We start from the raw sequence: 26,498 nt of genomic DNA, 5'->3' as shown, positions 1-26,498 counted from the left end.
CAAGTAGTTTTTTGGGTCTTCCAGACAACTTGTTTATTTTGATTGAGGTATTTGTTAAAAATAAAATTAAAAACTGAGCAAGCTTTAATATGCTAAAAATCCACATTCCTATATTTCTCACTCTGTCTTTGCTAACTTAGGTTAACACCCAGCCCACATATTTCAAGGTCAGAAGGGACCACTGCGGTCATCTAGTCTGAAGTGCTGCAAAAAACAGACCGTAGAATTTCACCCAGCAATTCCAGTGTCTAGCCAAGTAATTTGTGGCTGAACTAAAGCATATCTTTCGAAAAGTTAGCCAGCAAGCTCTTAAGCACTTGTGGAACTTCATTTGCCTCAGTACGTTTGTTCAGCTCACTTGAATAGATGTAATTGTTTAGGCTTAGAGTGTTCAGGGTCAAAACTCCAAGCAAACAAAACTCAGCTGCCAAAACCCCTGAAGTTTTCCATTATTAGTGAGGGAATGCATTGTTTTGATTGACAGAGCTCTGGGCTATTCCTGCAAGATATAGGTTCTCTCGAATTTGATAGGATCTGGAATATTTAGACCTTAAAAATATCTATCCCAGCAATGGCAAAAATCCTTTGGCTGACCTCACAGGCAAAGGCGCGCACACACAGATCATAATTTCCATAGATTTTGGAAAGAGTAGACACTTGCCAGCCTCCAAAAAGTATTTCTGAAAGTGAAAGAAAAAAAAAAAGAAAAAAAGAAAGGGGGAAAAATGAAGAATACTCAACACATTTTCTATCTTTGGATATACATATACAGCTTTCAGAAAAATGAAGGGAAATCTCATCTACCTGTTTAAATCATCATCCAACCCATTTGCGCAGACTGAAAAACTTTATTTTATTCTGATTATTTAACTGTGTTCTCAAACTCCTATTAAAGAGGAAGGATCAAGCTACCAAATAGGTTATATGTCAGACAAACACTTCATAATTTAAGTACAGTCCTAACTAGGTCTTTGGTATAAGCTCAGGTCTGACTGTAATGGAGCTTCATTTCAGTAAGTCAGGCCCTTGATTTTGTAGAAGAGTTTTCATAATAAACATGTAATCTTTTTCTGAAAGGCAAAATGAGGCCAATTTCCTTATGGAAAGAGTAGCAGTGAAAGCACCATCAGTAGAAAGACCAAGTACAGTAATTAGTCAAAAGACACAGATAGGTTGTTTTTCTAAACTTGCTACCCATGTGGAAAATCTCTTCCCCTTCTCCATGTCCATTTCCAAGGTTTGTTCTGGAAATCTAATTAAAGTTGCAAGCCTAATTAAAGCTGTAAGCTTTCCAGAGCAAAGCCTATACTTGCTGTGATTATGCTTGCATGACATACTGGTAAGTACTAGCACAAGCATTTTAATGTTGTTCATTGTTGTGTGTTGTAGAAGCAAGTCAGACAAGAACAAAAGTAAGACAGAAGGCAGCAAAAGCTTCTGAAATAAGGTAATTTGAAATACCTGAGAAAAAAGAAAACTCAGATGATAAGAGCAATAGAAAAGTGTGAAGGAAGGAGAAAAAGATGGAAAAATGGGATGTTGAAGTAGGCATGACAAACACTGAATGCAGATTAAAAAATAAAACCAACAAAACTAAGTCTGAAGTCAAAAGCCAGAACAGTATTTCTTGATGGTGGTCATTTGCAGTGTGTTGCATCACCATGCCACAGGAGTAAAATGGATATAGCTTGAGCTAAAGCTTTGAAGACAGTGCTTCGCTTGCCAGTATAGAGCCTGCCTTCACCTTTATTACTGAAGGAAGATGTTTTTATTTGCCTAATGCAATGCACTACACCCATAAATTCCACCCACTCAGCAAGTCAAATTAATGCTAACCTACAAAATACATTAGGTATGGGTTTAAATCAGTCACTTTTTAAGATATAATGCAACCTAGTTCCTCTCCAGGTTTGCAGTATGTTCACCATTCAAAATACCTTACAAATACTCTTCAAGATGCGTTGTTTGTTGAGGTGTCTCACCTTTGCCAGCAATGTAAAGATGTAAATACAAGAGCTAATTCATGTTCCATGGTTACTACCTACAAAAGTGAGAGTTGCCAAAACAGCCCAGTGCCATGGGAAAATGCACCCAGCTGAAACTCATTACTTAGTCACGTAACAGTAAAACCTAGCACTTTCCATCAGCAGTTTGTACTGGGATTATGTGACTGTCTTATTTGACCTGAAATCTCTTCAGGTGATAGAAGCAGGAGAAAAGCTGATGAATTCTGCGTGAATCTTTAATGGTGTATGGCAAAATTAAGGTCTACTTAATGGAGATGTGCAAATTTTCTCCACTTATCAAATTGTCATATTTTACATAATGTTAAGCATTTGTGTGCATAATCAATTATGCATTATAATGTGTATGTATCAGTTATCAAAAATAATTTCAAAGTTATTCTTGTAGTTGTAGAGCTAAACCTACTAAAATCATTTTAGATGAGAAAGGGGTGGGAAAGACAAAAGGGAAACAAAATAGTAGGGAAAACTCAAAATACAATTTCCCTAGAGAGAATGCAGGATGTAGATACATTTCTACAGAATGTGCCACTCCTTTGTCAATATTTACCCAGCAAGTGGAATGATAATGTGCAGTCATTATTAAATTCAGCCTTCTAGAAGAATAGTTTCTGGCTCTTGATATGGTTGCTCTGTGTAAATTATGCCAGGGATTATGCTTGGATTGTGCCACTGGCATAGTTATTTCAGATCTATGTCTTGTTTCCAGATGGTTCATCTGTTTGTTTCTTTAATATATTCAAGATTCATTGTGTTTGCCACAAATTTACACATTTTTATTGTTGGTTAGCTAGATAAATCTGATTTTAGACAAAAGATAAAAAGCTAACATCTGTAGTTTTTCATGCTAATGCTAACTTAAAAATTTCCCTAAACAGTGAAAGCACAATAAAGTTTTTGAAAGATTAGCCAAACATTAGAGATTTTCTTGTTCATCAGACATTGTAGGAAGCAAAACAGATCTGCTCAGTTTTACCAAATGATTTCTTTTAGAGCAGGAAGCCAAGACATGCATGAAACTAGTCATAGCCTATATTATTCCTGCCAAGTTTCAGACTCTTGTTCCTATTCTAGAAATAAACAGTATCCACACAGCACAGTAGATTCATATAGTGGTCCCTTTTAAGCACTTCATGGCATTTTTTACTGCTTTTCCTCAAAAACAGCTACTGCTTTCATGGGCAGGGAAAAAAGTAATCAAAAGTAGGTCTCAACTCCAAAACATTTTTTCAAGCTTTCATAGTGGAACTCCACTGTGTCACCTTCTTTTCCCCTTCTATTTTTCTGCACAGTTCTTATGAAACTACTCACAACAGACAGAAAAGGACACATTGTTTTTACAAGACCTTTGCATTTTTGTTATATAATTTTAGGTACAGGAGATTTTAAAGGCATCTACCAAAATAAGGATACCATTGTACTGGCTGTTGTCTCCACACAGCTTGTATTCCCAAAGTTTAGAGACTACTTGGTCAATTGAAGCAATGATTGCCATCGCCTATTGACAGGTAAAAATGGGCATAGGAGGGTGACTTGCACAGGTCAAAAAAGGCTGTGGGAGACATTCAAATGGAGCATACATCTCCTGGGCTCCAGCCCAATGCAGCTTACTTTTTCCCAGAATGGAAAAAAGCAAAGGAATGGGGAGAAGTGTGAAATGTTAAGAGCTTTTTCCGATACACAGGGATATAATCAGTAAAAATGTTCTAAAAGATCAGACCTCTTATCTTTATGACTGTCACACATCACTGTCAAAAAGTGGATTGTAACTGTGTTAAAATTAGATGATAAATTCACAAAAGTGCCATATGATGGGTTCTTACATAAATTTTCCAAGTATTGTAAATGGAATTGCTGTAACTTAGTAGAGTTTTTTTTTTTTAACCTTGTATTTGATGTTTGGCCCTGTTGGAACTGCATTACAATTTCAGCATGTTGAGAAAAAAAATGTTATTTTATTGGCATTAGATTTTATAAACATGAAATGTGGATTAGGTGTAGTAATCAAATGTATCTGAACTGAATATTCATACTAAAAGTTAGTTTTCTAAATCCAAGGATTCAGAAATTCTCAGTCAGGAAAGCCCCAAGAAATCATAAAATATTGGTGTAAATTTACTGATTTTTTAATTTTTTGCAGCATTTATGTTTTAGTACTTGCACTATAGAAAGCAAGGTCTAAAGGTATTGATATAGTAAATATGGAAGCAGTCACAGAATCAGAAGATCTAAGAATTTCAGAAAAGCACCAAGCATCATAAGCTGTTAACACAACATGAAAAATATGGAATGTGAACACATATTGAAAAATATAAAACAAAATAGATAAAAACACCCTGTTGCAGTTGATTATATAGCCAAAAGTTTTAGACACATTGGACAGAAAGATGAATTCTTTTATGTTATTATTCAGTAAAAAAGAAAAAAAAAATAAAAGACATAAGATTCATCTTTCCACTTGCCAAAGTCTGTTGACCTAGCATATAGCTGACTAGTATCTCTTATTTTTCCCCATCTTCTAAAGCAGTGACTAGAGCATAAGAACCAGAGGCTTGGTTTGCCACTGAAATTCTGTATTCCTGGGCATTTGCAGAGCCTAGAAAATGGTCTTTGACCAGGCTCACAGGAGCCTCCACAGATTTCTGTGAACCTCCATTTCCGAGCAATTTTCTGCATACTGAAGCATGTTTAATACACAGATAAACCATTCTACTAGATATGTTTCCTCTCATAACTTTCCAAAACCCATTACCAACTGGTTGGTACCTAATGATCCAACCTCCCATTTAAAAGCAACTGCCACCCCTCAGCACCAGCTGTCTGCCCCAGCAGCAACCCCAGTGGCACGGGCTTCTCCTCACTGCTTTTAGCAAAGTGCAAATGTACTTCTGGGACTGGAAAGTCTGGTCAGCTGTGGGAGCAATCAAAGTGCTTGGGTGATTGCTCAGCCATTAACCAAGAGTTTATTTGCAAGTAGCAAAATTATTGTAATAAAACTTCCAAACCTACTAGGAAAAGTCTCCTGTAGTAAATGTTTTCTGGAAGATAAGTGTTGCTCTTCTCGTTAGTAGTCATCAGTTTTAGAGGTATATTTTGATTGTTTTGGAAGATTATTTTGGGGATTAGGGTTGGTGGGTTTTGTGTTTATACCTAGAATAAGAGGACTTTGAAGTGGAGTTTCAGAACAAGGTAACCCTGAGCTACTCTTTTCAGGTCAAGTGTTAAAAGTCTCCCCTTGGCTGAAGATTCATTGGAAATCTATGCAAAGTTCCAATTTTGCTATTAATCCAGCAGTTAAAAAAAACAACAACAACAAAAAAAAAAAAAACAACAAAAAAAACCACCTTTCTTCAGTTGATCAAGAACCTATAGTTAAGTAACATATAAAACCAGCTAGCTTTTTCTGCAAGTCCCCTATTTTTCCAAGTTATTAAATTTCAACCCTTCTGTTGGCAACACTCTAGAAAATAAGAAATAACTGTTAGATATGCTAGATATGTTAGATATTGCTTGGAATCTCCATCTCCCAAGTCATACAAGTAGTAGTAAATGTTAGACAGGGCTGTTAAACTTTCTTTCATACTCCTATAAAACCCCTAGATTTAATTGGCAGAGCCATGTCTTTGATGTTTTCATGTGGAGTGGTTCTGGAATTTCATAATCCTGACAGGTTTGTCAGATGCAACAAAGTCAAAAGCCACAGTCCAGCTGCTGGGGAGTGAACAGCTATACAAACAAGCTCAAGCAATGCTATTTCTCAGTCCATTAGTACTAGAAGCACCGTATTAAGCAAGGAAGCCATACACTCAGACTGCTGTCAACTAAAATGCTTCAATCTCCCACACAGAAAATAAAATTATATGCATTTGCAGAATACTTTTGAAATCCGTGCAAACATCAGTGAACATATCTTTATTTTCCCAACTCTATTTTCAAGTCTGAAATAAGAAAATAAGAAAAAAATATCTTCAGCTTTTAAAAACTGCAAAAAACTCCTAGAGCTTGTTTATACATGCATATTATTAATCAGAGGCATCATTAACGGTTGAATGTAAAATTGCACTTGCAATTATTTTGATAAAGTTTTGGGGCAACAAATGGGAGGTTAAATCAAGCACTCAGTAAATAATTCAAGTCACAGAGTAAGCTTTGGACCCAGAACAATGTAAATGAAGCTCTTCCATTTCCCTGTCCTGGGCCTCAACCCCAGGAATCTTTATTGTGTTTATGACATTTTTTTTTTCTTTCCAAAGCTTAAAAAAACACGAACAACTTCTCCAAACAGTACATTTGCAATTCATCAGTTAACATTCTGCATTACATAATGAGCTATTAACACTGTTCACCTGCACTGTGATGAAAATGATATTGCCATTTGCCATTTGAATAAAGAAACAAGAGAAAGGGAATCTACATATTGCTTTAAATATCTATCAGCTCACAGTGGCATGTCACAGCAAGAAGGCTGGACAGATATTCAAAAAACGGTTGTTTAATGGGGAGAAATACTGTAAAATTGTTTATAGTGGAGCAGTAGGTTCTTATAGGCAAAGTAAATTACAAACAGATTTCTCACTGACATTTTAAGACTTCATATTGGATCCTTACACACTGTTCAAAAATCAATTTTGCATGGAATTTATGTGAGCGCTCCATTATTAATGAAGCAGCAGTAGGCAACCCTGGCTGCACTCTTGCAACAGCAGCACCTGTCAGGAAGGATGCTACCACACGTAACCCACTGCTTTAATGGACTCAGCCCCCCATTGGTTGTGCTGTGATTCTGCCTGGGACTGGGCCCTTAGGCCACCTGTAATCAAAAGAGTGTCAAAGGCTGGGGAGTGGGCAAGTTATTGGTAAGTCTCTGCAGATCTTCACTTCATCTGGCGCAAAGTAATTTCACTCGCACGGGCATTAAGTTCATCCACAAGCTTGTACAATTAAATTTAAACTGAAATTTTTGTAGAAACCAATTAGAAATAGGTATGAGATTTTTTAAAAATGTGTACATAGATATTGAATGGGTATGATTTTATATTTTTTATACCATAAAAAGACACTCACATTTTCACTGAACGTCACCTTTTTATCTAATGTACTCTGGCTGGTGCATCTTTCCATATCACTTATGTAGATGGTATGGTTTTGATTTCATAAGTAACGATCAGAATTGGGATATCTTTACCCTAGTTATGTCACGTAATCCATATCTATCTTGAATTACAATTCCCAGTATGCATCTGATCTTCAATTTCTTTCTATATGCCTGAGATTACTGCAGATCTCACTCTAATTTAGGACACACTGAAGCATATGTTTGACTTTAAGCACATGTTTAAGTGCTTTCACAAACAGACATGGAATGAGGCTTTCACAGCATTTACACAAGAGATGAAATACAGAGCTAGATACAAAATATTGAAGGTTAAAGTGCTTTAGGAAAGTCAGCAGACAAATATTTAGGAGAGACATTGCCTTCAAAAACACTGATCAGTTGCCCAAGGTTTAGGTGACCTGGGTTGTTCCTACTTCTTAAATGAAGAGTTAAATACTCTTACCTACATTCTATGATTTTATAACTGTAAAAGGAAATAATATTTCCATATTGACTCATGTTAATAAACTGATAATGAAAATTTTCTGATAAAGTCCAACTGCGTAAGAAATTCCACATGCTAAAGAGAAATCTCATAGCCCAACATTATTAAATAGTGTACTAAATAATAGAGTTCTGTGTACGTTGATTGGCTAACAGATGAAATCTGAATTGTGCCTAATACAACATAATTCATTGTTCAGAATTTATGAGACTCATCATCATTTAATTAACAATATAAATATTAAAAAACATTTTCTAATAAAATTTTATAATTGTAATAAGACACTCCACTGTATGAATTATGAAGTATTAATTCACACCCAGTTGTGTTGAAACTGGGCATGAATGAATAGATCATAATTCACAGCCTGTCATGTCCTAGTGCTGAAAAATAAAAATGCAGAAAAAATAAAATGGAATAATACCTTGCAGAGACAACTTATCTATAATCTAAAAAAAAAAAAAAATAGTTATTAATATAATTTATTGTTCCAACTTTTTAATAACCAGCTTCCCACATATTAAATGAGGCTTGATCTTGTATCCTTACACATGGAAAATATCTGCTTGATCTGCTTGACAGTGATGTGATGGTGCTGACTTCAGAGATCTTGCCAGGAACACTAGTAGAGATGCTCAGATTTGCACCAGCCAAGAATTTGGCTGACTATCTTAATGAGTTTTTTTTCTAGTAAAAGGACTCCAAAATGACAGATCTTAAGTAATTAGGCTGTGTGACATGTTTTCATAAGTTCAAATCATAAACTGATTTGTCAAAACTACATTTTGATAAGAATGATTCAAGAGTTTTAGTTGAATGAGACTGATATTTACGATCAAAAGCAGAGAACAAAAAGAACAAAAACCTCAAAACGTCTTTACAGTTTCTAACTGGAAAAAGTTGATTTTTGATTTCAAGCTGATGTTTATTTTTAATTTGTGAAAACTTTAAAAGTGTGTACACATTAAATAAAATATTTTCATTTGTTCTGTGAATCAGAATGTCAGTTGTTTGCTAGCTCTGGAAAGAAAATGTAGCTTTTATGTTTAAAACACTCTATATGTGAAAGGTTTCCAGAGGCTTGGCTTATGTGAATTTTCAGGATGCTTGAATTTGAATCAGGGTCAGTCTTGAAAATCAGCCACCCACTCCTGAAATGGCTGAAATTAAGCTCCATCTAACTCAAGAGAAAATATAGTGACCCAGCCGGTTTCATTTAAGTCCCTCTCAATGTGCTTCCCTTGGCTGTGTGCAAGAAGCAATGCTGGAATACCGTGACTGCAACACAGAAATTAATAGGAATTTGAGCTTTTTCCTGGTTCTTGCTGACTGCAACCAAAGTACAACCGTTTTATCTCTGCTCCACATGGGCCACACAGTGATTTGCTCCAAATTCACGCTTCCTGAGTTTTCTCTTAAACTTTGACAACTGTGTCTAAGACTGTATCTTTTCCCTTCTCTGTCCCTTATTTATTTCTCTTCTTGTCTTTGCTGCCTAAGTGCCCTTTGGGGAAGAAACTCTACAGATTGTGGAGAGGGTGTGTAATCTGAATCCACACCACTTCCTGCCACTGAGATTGAGAAGCTGTTATGTCAGATGTACCAAGCTTTTCAGTGGGGGAAGGACATGCAGAGTTCTGGCTGTCACATGTGTCAATCTTTGCTCCATGATGTGACTAAGAATGTACCTGTCTCATGACCCAGAGATACCTTCTTTCAAATAATATGGACTGCTTGTGCAATGCCCATCATATGACCCAAGCATCTGCACTCATGACAAATGACTGGATGCATCCCATGGTGGACAGCATTTGGCCACATGAGGAAGGTATTTCCAACTGCATTACAGAGAAGTGTTAGGGCCCTTGGGAAATCAGATTACAAAACCAATTCATATGCCTGTAATCAACTCGCTACACATCTGAAGAGTCACACCTGAAGGGTTCCAAGAAGCAATGGGTCAGACAATTTTTTCTTTTGGGCCAGATCCTGTCATGACCCACAGACTGTGGCAAAAGATGTCATGGACCTGCTTTCTCTAAGACATGTTCCATACTGCCCTTCCTTTTCAGTGTACACCAGTTCTTATGTTATTTCTTAGTCATCTCCTCCCTTTGAAATAATTGGCACTACTAATATTTACAGACAACTGTGTGGATACAGTGACTGTAAATCTGTGTCCCTCTCAAACCAAGCAAAGAACTTAATGCAAGCTAGAAAACTCAGACAAGTGGATTACATTAATTCAGCAATAACCCAGTTTTTTCTCAAACTTATGTGAAGTAAGGGAAGAGAGAAGAAGAGGAGAGGATGATATTTGTCAGCACTGGCTCTTTGTATTATTAGGGTGGCTGAACATCAATGGTGAAATCTTGGCCCTTGCAAAATTAGTGGGAATTTTGCCATTGACTTCAATAGAACCAGGATTCTACCCCGGGTGAGCACATCTCACATATGTACTCCCACAATGAAAATTAGCAATGATTTGTCTGGTAGCATATGGAGTCCATTTATGCATTATGAATATGATTATTATTTAAAATGAAAGATAAATGTAAATTAACTACTATATTAACGCATGCCTTGCACATATCAAATACAAAAGATGGGAATCAGATCATCCATTACAGTCTCTTTTTTTCTTTAATCTGAATTAGGTAAAAGTGTAAACAGTTTGTTAGGGAAGAGACTTACAGGACAAGGGAAAGGTAACCAGCAACCTATCAAATTCTTTGCTAAGTTTTATAACAATACAAGCCAGGTTGCCTGGGTTCTGGATTTCCTGCTGATTGTCAGTGTAAATGGCTCTTTAACATTGCTATAACGACAGATTTTCTGTTTGTGAATTAATTTTACTATTTAAAGTAATATATTTGAAGGAATAAGAATGGAGGAAAAGCCGAAAAAGGGAATCTAATCCCTCATGGCTCTGTACTGCCTGACCTTTCCCACCAGAAAAATGATTCTGCTTCTTTGGAAATGTGGCTCAGTGCCATCCCCACTGCAGACATGGTTTCAAACTGTCTTGGAGTTGTGCCACAAAGAACCTCTGGCTTATTATACAGGATGGATGCCAGACAAACTGGCTGAGGTGTGGTTGGTTTTTAAGGACTTCCAATTTGAAAGTTATGCTATACATAATGTGATTAGATCTGACTGGAATGTTATTCCTTATTTTCTTTTATTGAAGTTTAATTGTTTCCTTACTCCACTGTCATCTCTCCATTTGACTAACACTTGTGCATCACTGGTGAGATATAATACTCAGTCTGGCTTTGTCTTTAAAAACCACTGCTCTGTGGACCTTTCTTTGTTCCCCAGAGAAAGAAAGAGAGAAAGAAAGAAGTCCTAAGCATTTTTTTCAAAAATCCTGCCAGCAGAAAATGTTGTAAAACATTTTCTGAATGAGAATAATGAACATAAGTCATCAATCATACAACAGACCTCATTCTTACTAAAAGGCATATGTACTTTAGATGACCATCACATTCAGTTCTTTAGGCCCTAGCTGTTCATTCTGATCTGCATAAGTAGACTGCTGCACACATCCCATAGAGCTCCACTTCCTCTTAACAGGTACAGCAACCACATAGTTTGATCAAAATAAAAGATAAGGACCTTGCTGCACAGAGTTTTTATGTTGGGATCAAAACTGCTATTTAAAGATTTTATGCTTGCCATATTCCAATCTAGGAAATTAGTTTGGCAAAAGCTCCTGGGGTCAATGAGTTACGTCTGTATGTTTTGGTGCCAGAACACATTCTGAAAACAAAATATACAAGGTGAACAGATATTCACAATTTCTAAGGTCAGAATGAGTGACTATTTATAATGCCTTTGGGCAAATCAGGTGCCAATTTACCCATGGACTCTTTCTACTAATAGTGATTAACTGGACATGCCATCACATGGCATGGTTTGTCTTAAGGTGAACCACATCCCTTTGTCTCTCCAGTTAGACAGGAGAGGGTAAAGGCTGAGGTACTGAACGGGCACCAACGAGAGGAGGTTTCTCCTGAACACCAGGAATGCCCCTACCATTAATATCTTACCCTTAAATATGTCCTGTTCCATTCTACCTTAATTTAATAGCATGCAAGGTAGTTGACAAGTTATTGCTAATGGAAAACATATTAGTTTGGTCTAGTATATATTGACCACACTTCCAAAATCCTCAAATAAGTGCAGACTGCACAGGTTTTGTGGTAACGCAAGTTCTTCTCAACACTAAACTTTATTATTCAAGTACCTGGAAGGTTTTTTTTGTTTGTTTGTTTTGTTTTGTTTTGTTTCTTCCCCAAGGAAAATTTATAGAGACTTGTAATGAGGATGTATATTGTTATGCCTCCTAGCCCACTGTGTCTCATAAGCATACATGTACTTTTTGTTTATTATTTGGTACTGGTGGGAGCTAACTGGCTTAATAGATGTAAATCAGGCAGACTTTCCCCAACTGGTATAAAAAACAAAACAAAAACCAACCAACCAAACAACAACAACAAAAAAGTTGTTCAGATACTGTAGCACTAGTATTTGCAATACTATTTTCCTTTCATAAAAAAAATTAAAGATGCAATTTTATTTTATAAGATGGTAAATTGTAAAAGCGAATATATGAAAAAAGAATTTCATTTAAATGCTGGATTTACGGTGCCACTGCAATAGAAGTCACAGGAGAATTAAGTTGGGCTGTCCTTGAGTGAGTTTCCTCAGGAAACTACTGCTGAGTTCAGTGGGATGGGAGGGAGACAACACAATTTTAATTCCATTCATCTCTTGTTTGTTTCAGTTCAAAGATTTGGACTCAATGATCCATGTGGGTCCCTTCCAACTAGGGACATGCTATGATTTTTCTCTACTATAGCACAAATACAAAAGTATTTTAAAGTCAAACTTTATATATGTAACTAATGTTAAATTATATATTAGTCACTTTATTATAGGTGTTTACTTCATTAAAAACTAAAGCCTTGCTTTGAACACCCAATATCAGCACTAACAAAGCATAGGCTAATATGCAGCCCTTGCCATTGTTCAGTTCAATTCGTAATAATATTGTTCTTTGCCTATAAAGTCAACGATTATCATATCACTGCTTTTCCCTTTTTCCTAATGCTCTGTGACCTTGCTTTACTATCCAGAAAAGTGGGAGAGTCAGCAGGATGCCTTTATCAGCAACAATCATTTCAAATGAATGTTAACATACCTATTTCCTGTCTGTCCTGCCCTCTTCCCCCCCTCCCTTTGGCTATGATTTATTAAAATGATTTTGATTGAGTGCATGTGCACTCCTGCCTTCTATTGGAGAGTATCAGATGGGTTCAGCTGTGATCATAAACCTCACTCCCTTAGCAAATAAGATTCTAGTCTTCCTTGAGGAAGCAGCCATGGTTGGGAAGTAGAGGCGTCTGCTGGGGTTGCGAAGTTCCAAGTAGCCATGGTATGCAGCACAGCGCCAACAGCAAAATTGCTGCGAGGTCATGGATTTGTTGAAATAAATGTTGTTTTCTATCCAAACCTCAAGTGACATTATAACAAGGTTTTACTGTTCATGCTGTCACTTTGTATTAAAAGTCTTAGACCAGTGAAGAAAGGCAGAGCTGAAGAGCAGAGGACAAGAAGGGAAGTGCAGAGACACTGTACAAGTTCATTTTTGGTGGCAGAGAAAAAAAGAATAGAAAGGCTGGACAAAGCAGGAGAAATGCAGATTGAATTGTAAACTATGAAGTTCTGTCTGGGCCTTAAGTACTCTAACAGACCTTAACTGCTCCACCTGGGTCCTCCACACAGCCCTGTACAGGGGCTCAGGAGCTTAATATACGTCCAGGCCTGGGCACCCACTCCTTGCCTGAGGTACACCATAGGTGCAGTTTTTGCCAAGCCTGCTCCTAAACTGTTGCTTGACCTTCCCAGACTGACTTTCCACTTGGCTGTTACCTTGCTTTGCCTGGTCATCACTGGGCTATCAACAGGACCTGTCCTTGTCACCACCCTGCTCTGCGTTCCTGGCTCAGGTGCTCTGTGCCATTTCCCTGTAAGTGAAGGTATTGCCCAGCCTGTGTTGTGACCACCCTTGGCTTCCTCCTCCTGGACGGAGGAGATGGCCCTCACTGCAACAGAGGAGGGGAGGTCTCCTCAGGGAACATGTCCTGGAGGAGAACCAATAAAGCAGGGCTATATGTCCAAGCAGAGGAAAGCAAAAAGCTGCACTTCCCACTCTTTCACCTCCTTCAATCTCTGTTTAGAGACAGAAAGATCTTCCCTGCAAGAATGTGAAATGTGTTTCATGGATTTCTGAAAGGAAGGCAAAGGCAACTGTAGGCTGTTGCAATCTCCATGTTGCTGGCAGTTATGAGAAAAAGTTGCTGGCAAACTGCATGGGAAAGTAAGTGGTAAATATGTGCCAAGAAGTAAAAGTAAAACTAATGGTGATTCAGACTTCTTCAGTTTTCATAGAATCAGAAATTTTAGACGATAAAACATCATGATTTATCTGATATAAGACTTCCAGTATCAGCCTTTTTACCAAGCCCTTGTCAGATATCACCATGAAACAATTACCAGAATTCCTATGTTGGAGGAAAAAAAAAAAAAAAAAAACGAAAAAAAACCACTTGAGCTTCAGTGGACTCCTAGAAGCAAGTGAATAGCCAGGAAGATGTCAGAAACTGAAGTTGTATAAAAAACATGTTCTTAACTAAATCTAAAGAATACCACATGCAAACTGAGAAAGAGTCTTGAATTCAATGGCATTTATAGTCCTGCTGGTATATTGTTATGCTGGACAAGCTGACCATAAATGAGCATAAGATCTTCACAGCTTATGGTAGATTAGCCTACAGTAAAAATAGGCATTTTAACTCTATTTATATTTATGGTATATTGTTATGCTGGACAAGCTGACCATAAATGAGCATAAGATCTTCACAGCTTATGGTAGATTAGCCTACAGTAAAAATAGGCATTTTAACTCTATGACAAAAATATGCCCCAGAAGACTGAAGTGATGAGAGAGCATTTAAATCAAGCAAGGAGGCTTTACTTTTCTAACTGATGGCAGAATAGAAATGTAAAAATATTTGGATCATCTCTAAGACATTATAAAAGAAATAAAAGAATATTGCTTTTGTCCTCTGGCATGGGTCAGGTCAGCAGAATTATTTTCCCATGAGATGTGGAATGGCTGCACAACCAATTCACAATAGCTCTTATAGCACCTAGCACTATAGGTGTGAGACATACTCACCTGCAGGTTGGTGCTTTGTCTGCGGATCACCGCTGATATGAAAATTCTGGTAATCACTCTCCTGGTCTGTCCTCATTCCAAACAGCCTTCTCAAGTGTCACTCAGGTGACACTTAGCTCCATTCCTTGTTATTTTGTAAAAGCCAAAAGCTGTGACCAGGATGTGGGAGGACTCTGTATTCTTTATGCTTCTCAGATCTTAGCACACAACCCACAGGAAAGAAGGAGCCAAAATTACTTATTTACTTTATTTAAAGAAAACAAAACAAAACAACAAAAAAAACACTTTAGATTTGTTGATCTCTGTCAGCCATTTGCCCTGTCAACATATGTCTGGTGGTACTAAAAATGCAATATCCAACTAAGATTTTAAAAAAATGCATGTTTAACAGACAGTCCTGATTTATTTCCAGCCTCACTAAAGCAGCCTTTTTCCTTTCCCTCTAGCTTCTTTTCCTCTTTTGTTGTTCTATCAACCGTCGTTAAAAAACACAAATGTTGTTTCCTTTTTCACTGAAGCTAAAGAAGCTTAGAACAGCACTTGCAAGATGCACTCAGTCTCTGTATTGAGAGGCCATGTATCCAAAGCAAGGACTAATGTAAATGACAGTGACAGGGAAACCCTGCTGCTCTTGGCTAAGGACTACTTTCTCTACAAAGGTAAATACTCCAAAATTCAGTTGTCCCTTTATGATTGCTCTGATTGCTATTTGTTGCTACAGAATGTTGTACTGAGCACACACCATTTGTTTAGCTATACAGCTCCTATGTAAAACAGAAAAATATAAATTAATAGCCAAGATGTTCATCTTTCAAACAGGCATACTGGAAAGACATTCTAACACTTTCCTTCCTCTGCAGTCAAATGAATTGTTGTTTTGGAAATAAGAAATATTCATGGTAACACATGTTTAAATTCTTCATTTTTTCTACAAAATATCTAAAATAGTTATCAAGTATAAAGGCATACTTTTTTTAAGCACACTCACAGTAGATTTGTCACTGTGTTTACTTTATCTCAAACCAAGAAACATTGTCCAAGGAGTTTCTCTTGAGCTGAGATGATTGTAAAGTTTAGAACATACTATGTAATATGCTCAGGCTTGTACATTCAATTTACTGTATAGTGATTTTAGTACTTAAATATTGTATTCAACCTCAATATAGTTGTACGCATTCCCACAGTAATAATCCAAATCAATCAGCCATGTGTTGTTTCTTCCATTTCTCCTAAAACAATTACATGTACATGCTATGAGTTCATTTAGAGAACTCGTAATAGCAAGAGACTAGGAGGAGAAATTGATAACTAATGAAATAATGAAATGAAAATAATTCCCTCAAAGCACTTCATTTTTAGCTAAGTTTCATTCTGTGGTGAAACAAAACTACAGCTGTCAAAAATATGGCATCCTAAACCCCTAACAAATTTAAAGGATACCATCTGCAGGCAATACAGTGCAGATAAACAGATGTTGCAGAAGTACAAAGCCCAAAGAAGAGAAAATGGTTTGACAGTTCTAAGGTTAATACATCTGAAAAGAAATAACATATGTTTCTCTGATGAAGAGAGAGACTCTGAAATGTAACAATTGCTTATGTTTATAAATAGCTATTAATGACTAACAGTTAATACCTGCTCTTTTTTTTTTTTTTTAAATTTCCTTAAGAACAGTAAGTAGATCAGTTAGAGAGGACTACAAGTTCAGCATCTTTCTTTGTAGCATTAGTTGTTTAGTTTAACTGGAGAAGGTCCCTACACTATCTTTAATCTATTTGTGTGGGGTTTTTTTCCCTGTCCAAGAACTCTCATTAAAGCAAACTCTTTTGAAATATGCAACATTGGCTAGCTTAGTCCCACTTACTAATGGTCCTGAATTGATTCTTAATTAGTTGCAGTTTTGGATGGAATCCCATTAATATAGCTGAGCGCTCCAGCAGGAAAGAAGGAACTGGCAAGTGTTGTGCTGTGAGCTGCTGAGAGTTGGGGCGAGCTCGCACCCGCAATGGCAGCCATGCACAATGCAGTGAGATTCAAATCATGCTCTGTGTTCCTGGTTTGAGCACAAACCTTCATATGGTAATTTATCCTCCATCTATAAAATATGATGAAGAAAGACATCACAATGCTGTTAGAAAAATTGCATTCCTCCAATGCTCTTCTAGTCTCTTCTTAAGGAAAAAAAGAATACTAACTCAGAAGACTATGAAATCTTTTCAATAAATCATTGAATCTTTTCTGTATAATTTTATTTGCTATATATTTTCTAGCCTTCTGTTTATATTCTAGAAAGCCTCTGGGAAGCAAAAGATTACATTTCTATGTTTTTCCACCAGACAGCTCAGTAGTTGCTATGAACTGAAACATATATTTTTTTATGAAGGGAATCAGAGGTCACCGTACAGGCAGGTATTGCTTTACAATTTGAGTTTAATTATAGAAAAGTGGGGTATCAAGAAAACAAGCTCTTCTAAAGCATTATCTGGAGCAAGTGTCCCTGTTGTTAGGGGACAGTGATGTCACATGATCAGCTTTTGTATTCAGCAGCAATAATTCACTGCCTGCATGTGGGGATTGATCCCAGCTATGGTATCCCCAAAGGAGCCTCCACTAGGAATGGGCTTACATACTTTGATCTGCAGATTAACATGAGCAGGATCACAAGCCTTTGTCTCTTGTAAACATCGTATGTCCCTAAATTTGTATCCAGCTAAAGGCTGAGTCTTGTGTTTATTTGGGTAATGAATTGCAGTAATTAATGCATGCATTGATTCCTCCACTGACTCTCCCCTAAAGGCCATTTCCATTTTTAATTTATAGAAAATGCATACAATTCCTTTAATCAGAGAATAGTCTGGAATCTAAAATAAATATAAAACTCACACATACAAAAATACTAAATGTAAGTGAGATTACTGAGCAGAATTAAGGTGAGAATTAAGGTAGACAGAAGACATATTTAACATTATGTTAAAAGACATCTAAAGAGCAATAATAATAATAAGCATTTGGGATTTTCAGGGCAGATCCAGCCCCTATAATTAGAGAAGTACAAATCCTACCATCTCAGTGAACAGATTTCCACTTACTTCAGGGTTCAATTTGGTCCCTAACATATGAATATATTTATGTCACACATCTATATCGCAAGGATGTTTTGGTGCTTTATCCAGTCTTTTACTCAGCCTTTTATTTCAGGCTTTTGCATTAAAAAAGACACTACCATTTACTAACTGTTCTTGAGGGGGGGGAGACTCAAAGGAGGAATTTGTGCTTCCTTTATGAATTGTGAATATTGCTTGTTTGCTAAGTGCAAAAACTGTACTCAGCATTGTACAAGATGCAAAATGCAAACAACCATTCTCTCACAGTCCTTCAGCCCAAAAGCAGTTTATAGCATTTCAGATATTACCCTGATCTTAAACTGTACCATTCACAAACAGCATGACATCAGAACAAATCAAAAATCAAGTGCAAACCAAATAACACAGTTTAGAAATAAAAAGAAATTATATCAGATTTTTTTTTTCTAATTCCTCCAGTGCTTTTAGAAGCTAATATTATTTTTTCCTTACTTGGGAAATGCCTGCCTTATATCATACAGTACTTTGTATATATACAATTTCCATATACATATGTATATTGAAATGTGTGTAAAATATGCCCAGCGAGGTACGAAAATACAGCAGTATAAATACAGAGCAAGGCAGATGATGCAGTGCTGAGGAATGCAATCTAATATTTTTCTGAAATGTACGGGTAATATAAATTAGAAAACACCCCACAGTATGTGTACAGCATAAAGGACACAAAAAGAAAGACTGATTTGGAAGCACACACAAACTAAAGGAATACCTGATTAACCTTTCACTGACTCCTGGGCCACGTGATGCAAAGCTTGCCTTCCTCCTAGAGTGATGGCTTTAGAAGAAGATGTTAAATTTAACCTCTGGCGCAATGATAAATTGACAATAAAAAATTCAATGGCTTGGTAATTACCAATCACTTTGGACATCGGCAACATTTTTCAGTTCTGTCAGTGCTCATTGGCACAAAAGCTTCAGCTGAAATTCTCTCGATCTCCCTCTTTTTAACTTTGTTTTCATGATGCAGATTAAATCTGCCACCCTATTACTGATTCATTTTCCTAATTTTTCATGTCTGCACCATGCCCCAGCTGCACTAGGCTGATAATTGTGGAGCCCAGCCCTGATGATTAACATCAGAAGAATTAATTATGCCTGCCATTAAAATTCCAGGTTGCACATGGTGATCAAGAAAAATTAAGTTTCTCTAGGCCTCTAAATCATTTCACCTTTGAGGAGAATGATAGTGCCTCGACAGCTAAACTGCAGCCTGCGTTCCAGAAAAGGTCTAAACCACACACCCTTTGTGTAATTCACTAAATGCCTTCTGAGTTATTCTCACTGGTTTATTCCACTTGCCGAAAGGATTTACAGCTCTGCAAATAAAGAGAACTAAAATATCTAGCTGATTGCTTGATTCCAATATAAAACACCTTTTTTTTCCTTCTTTCTGAGACTCTTCGAGGGTATCTGTTATATTAATTTATAGATTAAAGCATCACACAGAGAAAGAAAGATCCAGGCATAGAAGTAGTTTCTCAGAATTGGTAGGTAATTTACTTTTGTCCCAGTTACAAACTGAAGGGAAATGATAATTTTAGTACTAGGTAAAAACAATGATATTTCTCAGAAATAAATTGATAATGAAACAAAAACAGATTCCAAAGATCTTTAGGCTAAATGGTAATGAGAAAGAAAAAGCCTGTTGACTGACTCATTTTGAAAATGATTTTTGCATGGGAAACTCAAAACGTATTCAGTCTAGCCTACGGTATAGAATTTACCAGAGCCATAAAGAGTAAGATGATATGCATTTATCATGTTCTTTTCCTACACTATGTTTCATTTTCAAATTACCATAATCATGCATATTACTGGTTAGCTTTAGAAGACTGCAATGAGTCAGAATTTGATGAACGGATGTAAGTATCTTATGTCAAATGGTAAATGTCACTCACAACTGTACAAAGTGTATGCATAAACTACACATCATATCAGCTTCACTTGTTATGTTTAGGCAACACTACCACAGGGAAATTGTTTAGATGTGAATACTCTTGTTAGTGTTTATAAATTACAGATTTCTAGGATAAATGTAACAGAATCAGACCAAAGAGCACTACAAGAGCAATTATCTTCCCCTATAAAAATATGTTACGAAATGGGAGGTCTCAGTGCGTTTAGTGATTAACTACTACGGGAAGTCATGTGTATGGTGAAATAAGAGAAAGACCCTTCAATTTAAAACTTAAATCCTTGAGTTTAACGTGAACATCACTGCTATAGCTTAAGGATATCGTATTCTATATAAAATAGCCCATTTAGAACTTGTGAGGACTTTATTGCATTGTCTCACGAATGACAGTAGTCGTGATTAAATGAACATTTATTGTATTTGTAACAGGATTCCAGGAATGCCATAAAATGAAGCATGAAGTCATCCATTTAAACATTTTTAAAACATGTCTTAACTAAAAGCATTGAAAGTATTTCCTTACAAGAATTTCAGCTAAATCCAAAACCTTTTCCTTTCTCCCTCAGGACACAAGGGATAACTCAAAGTTACCAAGATTTTCTGCAAATCACAGATGTCTCCCCAGAGATTCAAGAAAGCAGTCAAACACACTGTTCAAAGCCTATGAAATAAGGTGACAGAAGTCTGAATATATTTACTTGTCTTGTCCATTCCTGACATGATGAGAGATCAAATGAAGTCAGAAAAGGGGCATACATGTCAAGCAACACAATGAAATGGGATTAAAGCACTAGTAAAAACTGAGTGTAAGATCATCTTAAACATTTTCTGAAATACACCAGTACCCCAAACTAAAAATTCAGTTTTCTTTGAGTACGGCTATCAGTCAATATATTTAGGTGATACGAGGTTAATTACAGATTTAACTTTCAAGACTTCAAAAAAAATATCTAACAATAACTATCAAAATCAGCTGTACTAAATTTTGATACATTTAAAACTAACTCCAAATAGATTCACTAAGTAAATACATAAAAGCTGTATCAAAATCACAATCAGCCTACCATGAGCTTTGGGAGAGGATTATCTTCACTGACTCTGGTCTTGGAAATGCCAAAAAATACAGCAATTCATCTTCAAAATAGCTTGAAAGGGATCATCTCTGGGCCAGAGAAGAGGGGGATTAGTATGTTCCATTTGCCCCAAAATAACCAATAACCTTTGTCCAACTTATTCCTGCTAGCTCACAGATGTATCTTGCTACATTTGGGTACATGTCATTTTATCTACCAGTCAAGTGAAATACAACAGATGTTAAGGAGTACAAGAGTACAATGGCACAAGGATCATTTCAAGTCACACAGTTAATACCTAGGCCAAATCCAGGCTTCCTCATTTATAGAAACTTGAATATAGTGTTTGACTAATTATAGCAGTGAACAGCCAGAAAGAAAGCTTCAAATAGACTTTCATATAAACTATTTTGCCTGTAAGAGATTTCAGTCCTCAATCTCTAAATTTTTGCTAATGCTAACTTCTACTCAAAACTTCACATTGGCAAAGGGAGAGGAAAAACATTGTATGCCAGGAAGAAAAGGGAAAGGAAGAGCAGAAGAGCAGAAAATCTGTTTGGAGAAAGAATTTTATGAAAGTACAGTAACAGGAATTCTTCCAAACTATTGGAGAGCAGCTATATGAAGTGGCAATGCTTCTAGTCAAAATTGAGTTTCACAACACAGCTTTGCAAAACCCCCATGATGATTTGATGATTAGGATGATCAGCTCTAAATAACAGAAATAAGCCATATCCCATTTCCAGATAATTTTAGGCAAATTTGACTTCAGATTTAGTTATCAAAAGTCAGTGGCTCTGTATGAAATGTATTAGATAAAGAGGTAAAAATAAAAGATAAAATGCCATTTTAAGCGGTATAGTTCCAGTTTTCAGTTGCTTAGACTTTCCCGCCCCCCCCCCTCCCCCCCACCGTAAATCCATTACCTAGTCACTGTTAGGTAAACACCATCTACCATTAAAAAAACATTTTGCATTGTCATTGATGGTCATCTTCTGCCATCCTTTATCCTGATTTACTTTGTCTGTTCATTCCAATTGCATGATCAGTGAAATAAAAGTTACTACTTGACATCAGTAGAATTCAGCCTTTAATCTTTTGTTGGTAGTTCCCAGCATCACAGCTGACTCAAAGCCTCTGAATCTGCCATCCCAGTTTTGAGTATGTGTTTGAATATTGCCTATTAACTGATACAAATTTTCATCTATTATGTTTTGCATTAACTTGACCGTGAACTTGGATCGACTGTGATAAGTGCTGTAAAAGACAGGGGGTCTTTAAGAGTTCAGTTTCCAAAACAAGATGATTGACACTAACAGACCAACAGGGAAATGCAAGTAAGTAATGAGGCTAAATTTGTCAGCGTGCTAGGCTATGTTGCTAAGAAGTTTTTGTAGACATCACACACACAAGTTTTGAGAAGAATAATGTAAAAGAATTCATTCCAAGTGGAATGAGAAGTATGGTTTTTTTTGTTTTTTTATTGTACATAGAACGAAAATAGTAAGAGGTGCTTCTAGTACTGATCTCTCTTCTGTGATATCTCCTGTGAAGAAAGGCTGAGAGAGTTGAGATTGTTTAACCTGGAGAAGAGAAGGCTTCAGTGAGACATTATTGCAGCTTTGTAATATATAAAGGGTGCTTATAAGGAAGATGGAGAAATAATTTCTACCAAGGTCTGTGGTGACAGGACAAGGGGCAACAGTTTAAAACTGAAAGAAGGTAAATTTAGTTTGGATATAAGGGAGAATTTTTTTTTAATGGGAATGGTGAGGCACTGGAACAGGTTGCCCAACAGAAGCTGTAGATGTCCCATCCCTGGAAGCATTCAAAGAAAGGTTGGATGGGGTTTTGGGCAACCTGGTCTAGTGAAAGGTCACCCTGCCCATGACAGGGGGTTGAACTAAATGAGCTTTAGAGGTTCCTTCTAACACAAACCATTCTATGATTCAATAATTTATTCCTACTTTTTGTGTTATTTGGGTATTTCTTCATCTCCCAAATCTTTATCTATTTTTCCCATGCTGTCAATATAATATTCACGTCATCTCCCAGTCTTCAAAAACAGTGGTGTCAACACATGAATGTGTGTTGACACACCAACATCACAGCAATTAGTTTGTTTTCAGTTGCAGTTTCATGCATGAATTCCTGAAGCCTTACATAGGCTGCCATGCTTCACTGCAACTGATATTGTTCCTACCAGTTAGGTTGTATTAACCAAAGAGTTCCAGAGGAAAGCCTAATTCCTGAACCTCATTGGCTTCACCTGTCATACAGACTGAAATCAAACTGGAAATGCTGTACACTTCTGGAAACATTCATAATGCAGTTAACATCCTTGTATCACCACATCCCATGAATCAGCTGTACCTCTCATGTATTAAAATGAAGTAGATTGGCAGGTCTGGTTTCAGTATTTGTCCTCCTAGTTTGCCATATTTTCAAAGCTGCACCGACTAACTAAAGAAGATCGGAGAGAACATTCTGGTGTCTTGTGAAAATGTCTTGACAAGACATTCCAGTGTCTTCCAGTGTCTCTTAAACAAAGAGTATAGGATGATTTATGTATACACCTTCAGCCCTATGCTAATGAGATTTGATCTCAATCTTGCCTGATCTCTGTCATTATAATTTGATTTGCACCATATCTACCTAAAATAAAATATAATTCATTCAACATATATTTATTTACACGTAAATCCAGAAGGATTTATACACTCACACACATCAGCAAAGTTCTGAGATGTGTTTATGGGACATTCCCTGTAACAAATGCCTTCGGTATTCTCAGGTGTCGGGTACTTTCCTGATTACCATGCAGCAGGCCAAGGAGCTTGCCTGTCCAATACAAGTCACTGGAAGACACTTCTTCTATGCCAGTTTCCAAATCCTAATATGGCCCAGGCAGTTTATGGTGCAGCAGTCTGTTATCTTTTGAGTACAATGGGCCAGTCACTGCAAGGATGTTCTACCTCCATGGCTCACAGTCACAGAGAAGAAGATATCCTTGAGAGTTGACAGAGATACGAAATTGTCCTGAACATAACCCATATGAAGATAAATACAGAATATATATATGAAGAGTAATTACATTTTAATACAGGCAATTCATTAGAATGCCAAAAGGAAAATGGAAGAGAACAATGGATATATCTATCTGTGGCTATCTATATATCTGTATATCTATGTATATCTATCTGTATATCTATGGCTAGACTAGTTGCAAAGTTCTCATTCAATACGTTCCAGCAGTTAAACTGTCAGAAATAGGTAGTCTTTCATATCAGACTTCTCTTCCCAAATCTGTAGTCATAGAAGAGAATACAGGCTTGGAACCTACATTTTCCTTCATCACTCAGATCCCTACTTGCAACCTATTAAAATTCAACCGTTCATCAAGGATTTCTTTGTCCTTATATAAAAAGAAGTTTAAGTCTTCGTCCTGGCAAGTCATTGTCTGTTTCCTCCATCGTTCACCTGGCACCTCCAGAAGAACTGTTAAACTACTCAGACAGTAACCAGAGTTAGCTAAAACCACTCCACTGTTTGCTAATATCCAAGCAACTGTTAATTCTTTGGAAGGCAGAAGACTGTTTCTGTAAGGCAGGACAACATTCACTTCCCAGAATAAAGGTTTTACCATACAGAGTTAATCTGATATTCCAGATAAACATATAAGTTGCTAATCACATTTTGTACAATCATATTCAGTTCATGAAATTGCATATAATTGGTCAGATGCTGGGTCCTGGTGCTGTAGATTTAACAGTTACAAATTATATATAAGAACATGATTTTCTTTCCAGTAATAAGTTTTACTAATTTACTGCTACCACTTGCAAAGAGGATTCATTCCAAATGTAAAATGGTGTTTACTTAGGTCAGCCCATTTTGTCAGAAATATCTGGTGGGATTATTCAAACAAATAAAGATTTGGCAAAATTTTCCCATGACAGTTTCAGTGCCAGATCTCCAGGGAAGACTTTAGAAATAGGAAATAGCTTTTTTTTTTTTTTTTTTAAAGCAATAATCAAAGTAAGGATAACTAAATTGACAAACAATTAGCAATCTTTTTTACAGAACTATACTTAATATACTAGATTTCGCAATTAATGATAGGAAAATTAGGAAAAAAAATCAAAGCACACATAAGTAGTAGTGATTAATAATGTTCAACTTTGTTATACTTTCATTTGACAAGGACCTGCTAGAGTGGTCAATACTTCATCCCTGGTGATTTCCCTTTTCACATGCTGCTAATCTGTGCTCCAGGTTTGGCAAGCAGGCCACTAGTTTTAAACACTCTCTAATTCCCTGCATTTTATAGTGTCAGCTTTATTTCATTTTTAAATATCTTAATGTTGAAAAATTAGGAACTGTCCTCCATGCACCGTAAAATAACAAAACTTGCAAACTGATAGCAATATAATAATTTCCAGTACAAAACAGTAATTTTACAAAATCTGACATTCAGTGTCAAAGCATTTTTTCTGCTGTGAAGAAAATATGCATGACTTCTGTAACATATCCTTAGCTGACTTTCCAGAAAATACAAATATTATACCTTTTTCCTAAATAATTCTTCATATTCTTTGCAGTGGCAATATTTTTTTTTTTAAACACCATTTGGAATGAAAATAAACCTAGAATCTTACAAAATAACCTCACATGTTCTGCAGTGACCAGGCTCAATCCTCAAGGCACTGATGGAGAAAGAAGACACCTTCCTCATGGCAGTTTCCTTATCCTATATTTAACGTAACCAGTAGCAGTCAAAGGTCAGGGAACAAATGAGAGCCACTCAGCTAAGTGAGGCCCTGCAAGAGACAAAGATAAATTGATATAGAAGTGGGAATCTGGACTGAACAAAGAATTAAAAAGATACTTCCATTAGTCTGGCACCTGTACAGAGGACAGAAAACAACATACCCTGCCATCTATGTCAAAATTATTTACAACATTTCTGCTAAGACTGGCAGGTAAAAGTAGTGTGACATCTTCAAAATCACAGAGTTGACCATTTAGGTCTTTACACAGGTTTTACTCTGCCCTCAGACAAGTAAATTCCAGTTTGTAGGATATATTGAAAGACAGGTCATAAAATTGAAATATCACATCAGGTTCTCTGTCATCCAGGTAAACTGGATGTTTATAAGCAGTTGTGTCTTAGCAGCCTTTCTGCACACAAATTCAACTGAGGACCAAAGATGGAAATCTCATATAGTCCATCTTTAGATGAGATTTCCAGCACTTCATGATTTTAATAAGGCCAAAAATTTCACAACTCTTTGAAACTCAAAAAGACATAAAATCTTGTCTGAAAGAGAAAAATACAGATTCAACAGGGTTCAAGATTTGATTCTGCCTTGATTTAATTTGAGTTGCTTTGTTTTTCACTAGCTGGTATCTTACTGGAGCAGAAGTGTTATGTTCCTTTGTAAGAATAGCCTCTTTCCATGAAGGGATTTGGCTTAGTAATATGTGGAGGACT

At 36.5% G+C, this 26,498-nt stretch overlaps 1 protein-coding gene across 3 annotated transcripts in view; it reads right to left on the bottom strand.

Annotated features, from left to right (window-relative positions):
- LOC308198026 (uncharacterized protein) overlaps window positions 1–26,498 on the bottom strand; it is a 424,888-nt gene that overhangs the window by 308,530 nt on the left and 89,860 nt on the right. The window contains exon 1 of one of the 3 annotated variants that reach the window (XR_013953537.1): window positions 14,871–15,446. The exons of 1 other annotated variant lie outside the window; for it this stretch is intronic. The gene's annotated coding sequence lies outside the window, so the exon portion shown is untranslated. Of the gene's footprint in view, window positions 1–14,870; window positions 15,447–26,498 lie in introns of those variants that run through there. One more of the 3 variants, XM_080599551.1, reaches the window with a different exon arrangement.

Source organism: Anser brachyrhynchus (genome assembly GCF_964034855.1).
Source record: "Anser brachyrhynchus genome assembly, chromosome: 7".
In the NCBI taxonomy this organism is placed as follows: Eukaryota; Metazoa; Chordata; class Aves; order Anseriformes; family Anatidae; genus Anser; species Anser brachyrhynchus.
The sequence above is the reverse complement of the archived record's forward strand: the minus strand, read 5'-3'. Positions and strand labels throughout refer to the sequence as shown.